The 14,930-nt window shown below is 40.0% G+C and overlaps 1 long non-coding RNA gene across 1 annotated transcript; it reads left to right on the top strand.

The window, feature by feature from the left end:
- The first annotated feature begins 6,192 nt into the window (after positions 1-6,192).
- Positions 6,193-7,373, top strand: LOC307156538. The gene is made up of 3 exons (XR_013820731.1): positions 6,193-6,270; positions 6,753-6,809; positions 7,314-7,373. It is a non-coding gene; the product is annotated as an uncharacterized lncRNA (long non-coding RNA).
- Positions 7,374-14,930: the final 7,557 nt, after the last annotated feature.

Genomic DNA, 14,930 nt, shown 5'->3' with positions numbered 1-14,930 from the left:
TTTACGACTGGCGAAAGGAGTATGGATTTAATAGGATTTAATACTTTTATTTATTTGAACTAAACTATTGTTATGAACTAAACTCTATTAGCTTGCTCTACTTTATAAATTAATGATGTGTTATTCTGGCTGGTGTGAAACAATGATGCCTTGAGACCATCAACTTGGTCAAAATGGTAAACATTAAATTACAATGTTACATTGTCATGCCTTTTAGTTTGTTCTTGTTAGCAAAGGTTTGGTGGACACACGTCAACAAGTGTTTTGCTCGTACAATCTCTTTCTTCCAGAGAGCAACAAAAGGTGAACGTTAGTGACTTTTTTTTTTTTCATCACATCTTTTCTTTCACTTTCTAAGAAAGTGAAGGAAAGGCTGTGATTCTTGTTTAACATCTCCATGCATGAAAACAAGAAAAAAAATCATATCAGTTGGAAACAACATGAGGATGAGCAAATGATGACTGTATTTTAATATAGGGATGAATTATCCCTTTAAAAAAAAAATGAAAAATCTACTTGATGCAGATGTGAATACACTAATGACACACTAGATGGCGACATGGAATACAGGTGTAGACTCAACCTCAAATCTCAATTGTAAATTTCTCAAAATCTTTCCAGAACATTAATTTCTTAAAGCATTTCTCAGACAATTTCCCGCTCCTTAAAGATTCTGAATGGGAACTTGTTCTTTAAAAAAAATAAAAATAAAATAACAGACCTGTAGCAATTTGTTCCCAATACCATTTACTACGTGTTTGCAGAGAAGTTTGAAATACCCAACTATTAAGCTACTTAAATAATAGTGCAGTATTACACTGTATTTCAGTTATCCAGTTAAGACCATTATTCCATTATAACAAAATAAAAAGTGTATCCTTGCAATTGGTTTAGTTGATTATGCATCTTCACTGCAGCTGTTAAAACACAGCCTTCATGAAATATGCGCTCATTCTCCATTTCTATTGACTTGAGGGGCCTCATTTATAAAGAGTGCGCTCGCACAGATATGAGATATCAGCTTTTTAGGAATTATTAAAGGGATGGTTCAGAGTAAAATCAACCTAGGGTCCTTTGCACCATGACCTTGAGCCAAACACCCCCCAGAAGCCTTTTTTTTCCCTTGGTCGAACATTATTAAAGTTAGAGCTTATTTAGAGATATCAGCCGGATGGCTTAGTGCAGGCACTATTCGATCCAAGGTTATATCTGGTAAATTACCCCACTAATAATGCCCGAAATGGTACCAAACTTCTACAGTAGTACAAATAGGTTCTGTACTCATAAAACGAGGCATCGGAAAGTTTGTAAGTACATCAGGAGTTTATTTAAATAACACTTGCCTGACGGCTAATGTACAAAGCCTGGTTGGATTGGTTTGGTTCGTCAACTCAAACTAATCCTGCAACCCTGAGTTTGTTCAACTACCATCATGGTACAGGCCCCAGATTCCACCATCACTCCCTCACGACGATCCCTGTCACCAGAATAATCACCTGCACCGGTCACCCATCAGTACACCAATCAACCGACTATATAAGCACACACCTCAGATTCAGTCATTGTTTGGTCTCCAATGCGGATACATGACTACTTACCAGCGTTTTACTCACCTGAGAAGATTACTTTACCTGCTCCTAGTGGTGGGCAGATCGAGGCTTTGTGAAACCCTGAAACAGTTTAATCAAATGTGCCGTATTGTGTTGAGGCTTCGAGACCCGTCTCCACGCTGACCCCTAGTGGTCAGAACACTGTAAATGCAACAAAAACCTGGCCAAACATGCATAAAAACACCTTTTACAAATCTATTGCAAATTTTTATTTAAAGTCAAATCTTTCAAATGCAATTATCTAATAAGATTATCAAGTGTCTATATGTTCTTTTATCAATTGTCAGGGTTTTGTTTGTTCTATGAATGGCTCAGCTAAACAGGCCAATAAGAGACTATTAACTACCATTATTCATTTTAATTATACTAATGTCTAATTACAATGTCTACTAATGTATAAAACTGATCAGAGATCAGGTAAAACCCACAGACACTTGTTCATTGGTTCTCAGTGACTCCTCATGATTCATGGGTTTACAGAGATCATCGCCCCCAGTGAACCATTGAAATTTTGAAGTGTTTTGAAACGTTTCGAAACATTTATGACGTAATGAAGCCTCGTTTATTGAAATCACATGACTCTGGCAGTTTGATACACGCTCCAAACCACTGATTCGCAACAAAAGATTCATAAAGGTTTCAAAGCTTCATGAAGCAGTTTTGAAATTGCCTTCGCTAACTGCTCTGTGCTCCAGCATATCACTTCCCTGAGGTGTGTGTGATCATATCTCCACTCCTGCTATCACATATCCTACAAAAGGCAAAGACTGTGATTATTCCATTCAAGATTCTGTGCTCAAGTGTTTTGGTTAATCTCAATACTCACCTGTTTGATCTGCTTCACTGCTGCACTGTTGCAAAATAAACATCAATGTTAACTTTTATCTGCTCGTCCTCTCTGAGTCTGGGTATCGTTACAGAAGACCCAACTTAAACAACTCACCAGCAGCATGAGCAGTCCCAATGCAGATCCCTTCCAGGACATTGTGGACACGCTTCGCCACGTGCTCACCACACCAAACACCTCAGTTGCCGCTCCGATCACCTACCGTTATCGCCAGTCCAATGGTCAAACCAGCACACTACTCTGGTTCGGCAGAGAACTGCAATGGGTTTTTCCTACAGTGCTCACTGGCCCTGGAGATACAGCTGCATTAATTCACCACCGAAAAAGCTAAAGTATCCTTCATCATTTCCCTGCTCCAATAGGTGGAAACGATAAGGCAACATAATGGCCCAGTGACACAGTCCCTAGATGCTTTTGTGACTCATTTCCGTGAAGTATTTGAAAAAACCTGTGGGAGATTCAAGTGTTGGTCAGCAATTGTATCATCTTAAACAAGGAAATTGCTCCATTAACGATTGTGCTTTGTGTTTACGTACTTTAGCTGCTGCAAGCGAATGGAACGAGCGCTTGCTTGTCACTACTTACCATCAGGGACTCAAGCCTAGTTTGTGGCTGCATCTCGATGATGCCATAGGATTGAAGAAAAGCATCCAGTTGTCCACGCTAATCGTGTGCAGGGATGTGATGTCCAACAGGGCCAGCAGTTTACTCAATTTCTCTACCAATCAGAGTATGTCCTCTCTCCAAAACCAGGCGTGGAAAACCAGGCGCTGTTCCCGGTTGAGCAGCAACGTCTACTGGTCCAGGGTCTCTGCCTGTATTGTGGTTTCAAAGGGCATGTCATAATAAATTGCGACATTCATCCTCATCCAGTGGTGAGTTTTGTGCACAATATTAGCCCTAATTCATCACCACTTACCTCTATTGTTACTGCATCCAATGTTTCCATTTCTGTCAACACCCTGATCGACTCTGGGTCAGCTGGCAATTTCATTTCTGGGGAGCTCTGCTTCTCAAGCTCAAGAAAAGGTTCAACAAAGCCTGTTACAAGGTCCATTCCATAACAGGGAAGCCACTCAGCCAGGAACAATTGCTCAGTGTTGGACCAGTACTACTGTGAGTGGGTCTCCTCCACGTGGAAAACATGTTCTGGAGAAATCCACCGCTGACATTGTCTTAGGGCACCCCTGGCTTGTCAAACACCATCCGGTTCTGTCCTAGACCACCGGAAAAAATGTTTCCTAGCATGCTTCCCAGAGCTACCACTCTCCTCAAGCCAGCCAGTCAAGACTCTACCTGTCCTTTCCATGTCGATACAAACCCCTTTAGAGAAGCAATCTGTGGACATACCCGCCTGCTACATCCCCTTCAGTGACGTGTTCTGCCCGAGAAAAGCCTCCCAATTACCACCTCACAGACCATGGGACTGCGCCCTTGACCTCACACTGGGTGAGCCAGTGCCCCGTGGCAAAATATACCCACTCTCCATCCCTAAACAGACATGCTGGAGTATATTCAGGAGGCTCTCCTACAGGGATACAGCCATCCTTCCACTTCCCCTGCAGCTTCGAGCTTCTTCTTCGAGGCCAAGAAGGGCGGAGGCTTGAGGTCCTGCATTGATTACTGGGCATTGAACAAAATCATAATGAAATTCTGTTATCAACTTCCCCTCATCCCAACAGCCCTGGAACATCTTAGAGGCGCTAGCATCAACAACATCCTACAACCTCATCCGGATACGCGAGGGAGATGAATGGAAGACTGCTTTTGTGACCCCTTCTGGCCACTATGAATATTGCATCATGTGCTTCCTCCTTATTCCAGGACTTCATGCACAAGGTGCTCCAAGAGTACCTCCACTGGTTTGTGCTAGTCTACATTGATGATATCCTTGTGTGGCACGGCGGTGCAATTTGAGACACAAGCCCAAGTTGTTTACTAATAAGAAAGTCCGACTACGCCACCCTAGGAGTTAACCCCAGGGAAAATACTCAAACACTGAGCAAAGCACACAGGTTCGGTTCCCTCATATAATTAGACAAGAGAGGTGAGTACAAAAATACAAATGTTTATTGATACAATGATTAAAATGTTGAACACTAAAAACGACAAGAGGCACTGAAACACACTTTAAACTAAACAATAAGAAAAACATGCAAAAACTAAAACTAAATACCGGCAGGCCTGAGGCTCCCAACGGCAGGAAGCAGCGTGGAGTTTGATTTTACGGAGCACACTTCCACACGCACACACACCCCCGTGTCACTTAATCACACAATCACACACTCAACAGTGTACACTGCACACGATAGAAGACCACCACCAGGAGGAGGAAGAGCAATCCACCCGCCTGCAAAATAAAGATAAGAAACTATAACAATGTTCATAAAAATGACCAGATGGACATCAATAAAGCAAATCCTCACAACAATAAATGTCAATGACAAAAATAAAGAAAAAAACCATTCAAGCGCAGAAAAGTCAATTAGTTGGTCACCTGATTAATACAAGACCATTTTAGCTCAGTAGAGGTTCACACACACACAAATAGAATTGTACTGATAGATGGTTGATCACATGAACCAAGCAATTAAATGGCTTGATTAAATATTTCACACAGTTAAATGGCTTTACAATAGTAAAGATGAAATGAAAAGAAAATGAAAATCAAGTTAACTAAACAAACTATCCTTCCAAAAGATTAGAAGTAAGTTAACAGGAAACAAACAAAAAGAGGTTTCAAATCAAACAAAGACACAGAGGGCAGCTAGCTCCCCTACAAGTGGAAGGAACCAACTAGTCCCCCACACAATCCAGGAATATGAAGCAGGTCAAATATAACGCCACGATAAGAACCAAACGAGCAGTCCTCTTCTCTTTAGCGATGATCGCGTCAGCGCGGCCGTATTAACCGCAGCACTTTAATAGTGCGAAGACAGTAGCAACAATCACGGCATAGAACGAGAGGGAGAATCCTATAACAAACGGAGATGTTACCAATCATAATACACTGTAAAAACTAAAGGAGCCTCAGATATCCTGTCGGATACTCAAGGAACTTCAAAATGTAATTTAGGTGCCTCAAAGCTCTTTCTCCTATAGTAGGGTTACTGGAGGAGCATTGACAATCTTTGAGGTTCTTGCTGGAACTTATGGGATCCTTTAAGCACTTTGTATTTAGTTCAGAGGTTCTGGAGTCACCTTTTCATTACCATGAGACCTCGAAGTGCTTTGGGGGGAAATAGAGGAACTTAAATGTGATAAAAGGGTTATTGGAAGATCTTTTAACATTTAAGTGGTTCCTGGAGGATCTCTTATGTTAAAGCCAGCATCTGGAGGAACCCAATGGTTCAGTGAGGCCAGAATAAGATTATTATTATCCTATTATTATTATTATTATAGGCTACTTAAGTTTGATTCAGTATAGGCCTACATACCCAGGTGAAAAAGACGTACTATTAAATGTATTAAAAATGTACTTGAGTGTGTTTTTAGTAGGCCTACAATTCAAATATACATTTTGAATACATTTAACAGTAGCCTGTACGTCTTTTCACCTGGGTAGCTGGGTAGGCCTATTTTATTGATTAATTTAAACCTTAAACAACAACACTAATAATAATATTAATAATATGAAGAAGAAAAACCAGGAGGAGAAAAGTTTTATTCTGTCACGAAACTGCTGCTATTCCTCTGCTGTCGTTGCTTCAGTGATCCCTGCTCGCGCGCAACAAAGCTCAGCTGATCGTCATCAGGAAAGTAACGGCTCCCCTCATCAAAGCTTCCGCCGTTTGTTCGGCTCTCCGTTACAAGGTTTGTAAACTCGCCAAATAAATATAAATACACAGTCTACTCACTATATATTCAAACACATATATATAAACTAAATTTATTATTCATTACTACGTTTTTACAGTGTTTACCACTCGTTTATTGCACAGTATCTGGTATGAAGGTTTTAGCCGCGATGCTAACTACATTGATCTAATGAACAAATGGAAATTATTGACTTATTGTCTTAGATTGATTTAGTCATTCAATTCAACATATTCTGTACAACTGTGTCTTCAAATTGCTGATATAGCCCAACTAATTTAGCTGATTCCTGCTGTTGTCATTGGCGTTTGTTATGACTAACAAAAGCAGGTTAATATATGTTAGTTTGGTCTGTTTTTGTTTAGTCTAACTTTACTTACTACAGGTGCCCTCATTCTCTCAAATACCATTTTAAAGCCATTTACTGCTCAATAAATATTATGTTGTGAATAATCAGCTTTGTTCTTTTGTTTCCCCAGAACAACCATTACATTTCTAAAATAATCTGAACATTTCAGTGGCAACATTGAATTACAGTAAGTTACCTGCACCACATGCAAGTACTTTTTTACTATGAACTTTCTCCGTGTGAAATTGTATTGTTTGACTGTGTACTTGTGTTTTTTAATCAGTTATTCTCTGAAAATCTTCCCTCATGCTCTCAAATCTCATTCATGTTACTCAGAAAAATAATATCACAGGTTTGGTTCACAAATAATGCTATGCATTTTTTCTTATATCTTTATCATTTGCATTTGAATATAAGACATTTTAACTCTGAATTATAACTTCAAGTTTAGTCTTTTTCGACAAAAAAAAAGAAAAAAGGAAAAAGCTATTATATGGCTTAAGAAGACTTGCAACACAACCCATAAAACATGAGTTGTGAACTCATTGATTATTTTTAGGATCTTTTCTGGGACATTTTTGGAGCTTAACCATTTTTACATAAATTGTTGCATTGAATTGAACTAGACAAGAGTATAAGAATGGTTTCATGAATGATTTACACAATTTTGTTCTGCTTGTGTTTCATGCAGTGAAAGCGAATGGTGACTGGGGTTGCATTATGCCTGAGATCTGCTTTTGGGTTCCACAGACAGAAAGTAAAACAGGTTTGGAACGTCACAAGGCTGAGGAAATTATTTAAATTTCACAACTATCACTTTAATAACATTACTTACAGTAAATTTTGTACTTTGCAGGGATCTCGGTAAGCTGAAATACAAGTTTGAACAAGAATAAAAATCCTCCTGTAGACCTGAAAATCATTGAAGTGCCTGGACCGACTATCCACCAGAAAAGAGGAAAAACAAACGGAAAACGATGCTGTACCTTTTCACTTTTCTAACTCTTTAAGTACCTCACACCAACTTGGTCCCATAGTGACATTTTTGACCACAAACGAAATTGCTGATCGTGTGGATTCTTGTTGAAATGACTGGAATTCACCAGTGAACATTCACAGAACAACAGATAATTTTACTGCACCTTAATACTGTTTCCGGGTCGAAGCCTCTACTTCCTCTATCTTGTTTCATGAGAATACCCAACAACCATTTATGAACACTGTTGATTCAAGTCACAAATTTAAGCTTTTCAAAAGCCATAGTGTACATTACAGTCTCCAGTCTAATGGCATCCCAGACTTCAACATTTTATGATTCAAAATAGCTGAATATCTAACCATCTGAGATTTCGGTATAGAGATAAAGGTTAGGATCATAATTTTCAGGAATATTACAGCACAATGAGTGCATATTAGCACTTGGCATCTGATAGAGCTTTTGGACTTGGAAACAGTGATGTAAGACTAATCATCGGACTGAAACACAAATGTTTTAAAGTTAAGTAAAGATGGACATTTTTAATTAGTCAAAATGTAATTTTTTTACATTGATTTATTTTGTGGAACATATGTGTTTCCATGCATTTTGTTGAGATGTCTTTTCTTGTTTATCTATTGTATATACATGGTTGATTATTCATGTTGCTTATGTATTATACTATTTTTTGTGTATTCATTGATATTAATCTATAGTTAGCTTTTTTTCCCATGTGCATGGAAGTGTATGTATAAAAATGAATATCAAATATGTAATAAACAATTCTTATTTTGTATTTGGTTCAATTTGTTTATTATAATAGAAGTCAAAGGTAACCATAGTAACAACATGAAATTAAATATTTAAAAAAAAAAAAATTTGGTTCCTGGAGGCACCCAAAGTGGTTCCACACAGTGCCTAATATAAGAGTTCCTCAGGAAACTTGTGTGGTTCCTCAGAGAACCGCCCCTTTTTAAAGGGTGCCTAGAGGATCTACAGACGGTTCCGCCGGTGTGGCAAAGTGAAGAACCCCAAAAGGTTCCTCCAGGCACCTTTTATTTTTACAGTGAAGTCTAGACCCAAAAGAGTGTCAACTCAGAAACCCTACTTTGTCACTCATTATAGCAAGGAGGCTGTCCAGATTAAATACATCATTAAGAAAAACTGGAACATTATTGAATGTGACCCGACTTTACGGGAAATATTCACTGGAGGGCCCCTACAATTAAAGACAAGTTAGTAAGAAGTTACCTCCCTGCTTCTAAACGTGAAACTTGGCTTCGTCAACCCAAGGGAAACTTTCCTTGTGGTAATTGTAATTATTGTGAGAATATGGCTAAAACTGCTACATTTATGGATGTTTTCAGTAATAAGACTCATACTATTAACAGTTTTATAAATTGCAATACTACCCATGTTGTCTATCGATTAGAGTGTACTTGTGGCTGCTTTTACGTAGGCCTTACTAAAAGGAGACTAAGAGACAGGGTAGCTGAGTATAGGTATGCCATCCGGACTGGAAATATGAATTATCCAATGGCCAAACATTATATAGACGCAAAACATGGGAGGGATTCGACCTTACGCGTAGTGGGCATTGAGGCTATTTGCCTTGATGCCAGGGGTGGGGATATAATCAAACGCCTTAAACAGAGGGAGACATATTGGATCTATTCCTTAAGGGCCACTAGTTATCCAGGTCTCAATGAAGATTTTGACCTTTCACCCTTTTTATAATTGTTGTGTCTCTATAGGGACAGTATATTGCTGTTCGTAAATGATGACCAGTTTTTGAATGCAATAGACCCAATTGCCATTTTTGTACACTTCATCTTGTTTTAGAACCATCTTGGCTATGAATTAAGAATTATGATGTTTAACTGGTTTATTGACTTTTGCTGCATATTGTGTGGAGTACATTGGATGTTTGCAGTGGTGTCACTCCTGTTTCACCACATGACCTGAACTACTGCCTCTAGTGGCAAAGAAATTGTGTTGCAAGTGCCAGAGTGGCACACCTGAAATCAATGCAACTATAAGTATGGCTTGATTCTGTTTGTTTGTTACCAACACCCTGATGAAGGCCAGTGGGCCGATATGTGTGGGTGCTTTAATGCTTTAGCCCTATAAAATAATAAAGGCTTTTTAACTTTTGCATCCTACTGAGTGCCTGGACCTGGATTCTTTTTTATAGACTGCTGTTATGTTCGCTACAATTTCAAGTTGAAAGTAGCAGACCGAATCAACATCAAACCTCATTATTCTGGAACTGACTGAGGGCCCAAGCTGTTCCTAGAGCCTGGCTGGAACGTCCAAGATCAGGCAGACTCTTCATGATATACTCCATATCCACTTGGCCCTTCTGTTCGGGAGGCGGCATGCACATTGTAGAAGGACTGTTGGGGATCCAGCCATACCAGTCAAACTGGAACATAAAACGCACATTTACTCACAGATATTAGTTTATAGATATTATCCAGAATTTTGCCAAGCAATTTTTTAATGCTCCTGGAGATGATATGAAAGTGTGTAATCTCACCTGTCCAAAGTTGACAGCAGCATGTTGTGCTGAAGCTGTGAATATCACAATAGTCAGGTATTTGACTAACTCCTCTCGAGTTTTCAGAGACTCTGGAAACTCTGGAAACAGTGGCAGTATGCATTTAACTTGTGCACACATTTAAGGGTGACTTGAAACACACAAAGATGCATATAGAATATACAAGAATACAAACAATCACGCATGCTTGCACAGACCAACACTGATATTTTGGTCCTGTTTACTCCTGGTATTAAGATGCGTTTTGGTCAATCGGATCACAAGTACATGATGGAGACACATTCCCATCTACACTTAGTGTTTTAATCTATTTTGTCCACTTTCAACCACTTCTGTCTTGATTTTCTTCAAGGGTACGGTCTATGAGCAAGTAAATGTATGGGCTTTTTCAGATCTTTCGATCTAATGGATGAAATAAGCTTGCTTAATTTACATATGAAAGCGACCGGAGACGATGGAAAAACATTCAGAGAGTAGCAAATTTAATTTCGGCTCTGACAGCCGTGAGACCACGCCGAATGCTAAGAGCGCATTCAGAGGTGGGTAAAGTACATTTACTCTATTACATTTACTTGAGTACATTTTTGGAAATGTTTTACTTTTAAAGCCCCATGTTTAGTCCTGTTCTGTTTCTGTCGTCGTAAATGTTTCCTGATACTATTTCCTGGTTGTTCCGTTCTTGTTTGTAAAGATTCCCGAGTATTCATGTTAGTTTGGGGTTGTTTGCAATAAAGACTGCTGCACTTCTTAAAGACACATATTCATTAAGGTGTGTTCCTACAGTATAATGTGCTTAAATTAATATTTCTATTAAAGTGTCTATTCAATACAAGCTGAATAATAACCTTTACATACAAATCAATACGATAGATTGACCTGTTGTTGTTGTTGTGTTTGTTCACGCTGAACAAGCTAATAAACTGGACACAGAGAGAGCTCACGTGTGGTTGTCTTCTAAGTATTATTATGTGCCTGTAAAGGATATCTACAGACATTACAAAAGGTATGACTCTCCACTAGAGAAATCAAGCTGTGCCTGCTGTGTACACTGAAAAAAAGTGTGTTGGCTTTACATGATTTGATAGTGTACATCAGTCCCACAGGAACTAATTAAATAGACAATTTATTCATATAACTTCAACATCATGGAATTAAGTCATTTTAAGTGACCTGATTAAGTAGTCTCAACGTGGATTTTAATAACCTGGGAAAACCCAGACAAACTTCCGGCAAATTTAGATTTGCTCTGCAAGTAGTCTGGCAAAGAGCCCATTCAAGCCGATTTCTAATCCGTCCAAATCGAGGCACCGATCAAAAACGTTGAGGCGGGCTTTACACGATGACGATCGCTCTGATTCGTTTTAGGTCTATCCAATTGCGCCCAGGGGCATTTGAACGACGTCCGTTACCTTTTCTTCACAAAAAGAGTACATACTTTTATGGCGTAGTGTAACTTATGCGAATTGGGACGCAGCATATGGCTTTACACGATGACGATAGCTCTGATTGGTTTTAGGTCTATCCAATTGCGCCCAGAGGCATTTGAGCGACGTCTGTTGGTGACGCCCCTTTGGAAATGAGTTATTAATGAAGCTTTGCCAGACCATAACTCAGTTACTACAGAGAATGGTCTGGTTTTAACCAGGCTAGGATTTTAAAGGGATAGTTCACCCAAAAATGAAAATTCTGTCAGTAATTACTCACCCTCATGTTGTTCCAACCCCGTAAGACATTCGTTCATCTTCGGAACACAAATTAAGATATTTTTGATTAAATCTGAGAGCTGATCACTCCTCCATAGGCTTCTAAGGGACTGAAACTTGCTGGCCCAGAAAATGAATTAAAGACATCGTTAATATAGTCCAAGTGACTCCAGTGGCTCAATCTTAAGTTTATAAAGCGACGAGAATACTTTTTGTGCGCAAAAACAAACAAAAATAACGACTTTATTCCACTTTTCATTTCCTTCTCTCTGGGCCTCGGGTCTTTTCACGTAGTGTTTAAGCGTAGCGTGTCTGTGTTGTACGTCACCTCGTATCACACATGACCAGCGTCGGCCAATAGTGAGCCTACGTGGTGACGTGCCACACAGACGCGCTACGCTTAAACACTACGTGAAAAGACCTGAGGCCCAGAGAGAAGGAAATGAAAAGTGGAATAAAGTCGTTATTTTTGTTTGTTTTTGCACACAAAAAGTATTCTCGTCGCTTTATAAACTTAAGATTGAGCCACTGGAGTCACTTGGACTATATTAATGATGTCTTTAATACATTTTCTGGGCCAGCAAGTTTCAGTCCCTTAGAAGCCTATGGAGGAGTGAGACAACTCACAGATTTAATCAAAAATATCTTAATTTGTGTTCCGAAGATGAACGAAGGTCTTACGGGGTTGGAACAACATGAGGGTGAGTAATTACTGACAGAATTTTCATTTTTGGGTGAACTATCCCTTTAAAGGGCTCCCTGTTATGATTCAGGTATTCAAATTCATATATTCATTCATCCAATAAAATGTAATTTATTTTAGCGTCACACAGTTGAATTTCTAAACTATAGCCAGCTATTAGCTAGCATTAGCACTTGTTCACATCTAAAATGCTAAGATTTACATGCTCCTTCTGCCAAAACATTTACTATGTTGCTTAATCAGTCCCCAGCCTAACCAAATGCTCCACTCTTCTCTACAATGGTAACCCACTGTAATTTAAATTGTTCTAATAATTCCAGTCTAATTCACACTTATCAAGTCTTCCCCTTTTCTCATTTTCTCAAAAACACATAAAATAACACTTAATTTCAACATTTATTCTCTCTTAGGCTACGTCTACATTAATCCGGATACATTTGAAAACGGCGTTTTCGTTTATAAAAGCTCTCCGTCACACTAGCGTTTTCAGGCGTTTTCGGATGTTTCAGTGTGGATGAGAAACTTTTGAAAAACGCCTGAAAACGCTAAATTCACCTTACTGCGCATGCATAAAACCCCACAAAAGATCACTGATATGATTCAGAGGGAAAAATAAATAATGAAGTTATCGCGCAATTCTTCTGACAGGATACTTCTCACCATTCACTGATGCGGTCCAGGTCGCACGCAGTCACCATATGTTTGGTCTAAAACGCGACTGCTCTCATGTATTGCCGCATGACAGCAAATGTGAGTAAATTCTGTCATCTTTGCAGGACTGTTGGTGCGTTCAAGTCCTCCTGGGAAGTTCGTACGTACGAGGTGGGAAGTCGTGCTTATAACGGCATGTGCGTTCAAGTCACTTTCGTCGGAGCAAGATGGCGGAGTACTTTCTCTTAATTAATTACACAAAAATACAGTAAGATTCTTAAACTCTTGTTCTAGAAAATGAAGAACAAAGAAATGTGCATCAGGTGTACTTTGTATTCTTATGTTTTTAATTAATTTATGAAGCCACTGCCAGCTCATCGTTATATGTTGCATTGTTATATTATAATACTATCATATTCTGTGTTGGCGATTAGCTAACTGCTCTGTAAATAGAAAAGCCTGACAATATCACAGCTAAATACCTTTACGTATTGTGTATTCCGCCATGTTAATCACTGACACGCCCCCAACTCGTACAGATCGGGGCTTAAAGAAAATCCCGAGCTCCCCACTGGTATTTACGACATTGTGGTGGCGTTCATGTGCGTTCAACTCGTAAATACGATCTATACGAGATGACTTGAACGCACCATGTGATATGAAGAGTTTGCAATGTAGAATATTTTTAGCAACAGTGTGAAAGTGAACAGCACATAACAGGCAATACTGGTATAAACATGAATATCTATTGGTAGCCTACAATATGTGTCACATGACTAAATTTACGTCATCGCTTTTAAATACCACCAGTTTCACAGTCCACACCACAACGTGAAAACAGCGTTCTCTTACGAGAGGTTCTCTCGTATTGCGTAAGGAACTTACGCTACGGAAAAAGTCATCTTTTCTCGAGATACTGAAGCCAAAAAATTATCCTTAATTTTTCATAATTTGTCAACGCAGTGCAGTAGGCAGCACAGCAGAACTAGAGCGGGCAATACTGCGTGCTCATTGGCTGCCGCGCGGCAACTGCTTAAGCCTACCAGTGAGCCCCGCGTGACGTCACGCCCAATCAGGGTGCGCGCGCCCTCGCGCGTCACAGCCCGCCAGAAGGGGCGGCGTCAGAGCGTATAAAAACAGGGCTCGGAGGCTTAATTCTCTGATTTCTGTCTCTTCAGCGAAGCTCTTCGCATCGCTGCTCTCTGAGAGAAGCCGTCGCCGTCGAAACCAGCAACGAGCCAGCCTAGGACAGCCTGAGGAAGCCGGACGAATCTTCGCCGCCTTCAGCCTGCCGTGCCAGCTCAGCTATCCGGCGATATATCCTTTCTCATTATGTGTTTTACTGATGTATCTCTCCCCGCTCTCTCTCTCCCTCTGTCGAGCCGCGCAACTGCGCCTCTCACAAGGTGTGTTAGAGATGCGGATGATTACGGGGCTCGCTCTCTCCCTCTGTTCGAGCCGCGCAAAACGTGCCGCTCACAAGGGATCGCAGACGCGTACGGTCACGGGGCTAGCTTTCTTTACGTTACAAGAAAGCTACCCCCCCTCCCCCCGCCCGCCGTCTCCCGGCGAAAGGAGAAAAGAGTGTTCTAGACCCGCCAAGGCCGGTCTAACCTCCATCTCTAACATATTTCTCAGTCCCCTCCTAGTTCAGGCTACTGGGAATATCTATACTGCAGTAAACGAGCCTGTCACAGTACACGCACGCCTGCAAA

The sequence above is a fragment of the Squalius cephalus genome (genome assembly GCF_949319135.1).
Source record: "Squalius cephalus genome assembly, chromosome: 3".
NCBI classification, from domain to species: Eukaryota; Metazoa; Chordata; class Actinopteri; order Cypriniformes; family Leuciscidae; genus Squalius; species Squalius cephalus.
Note: the sequence above shows the minus strand (reverse complement) of the source record. Positions and strands in the feature narration are given on the sequence as shown.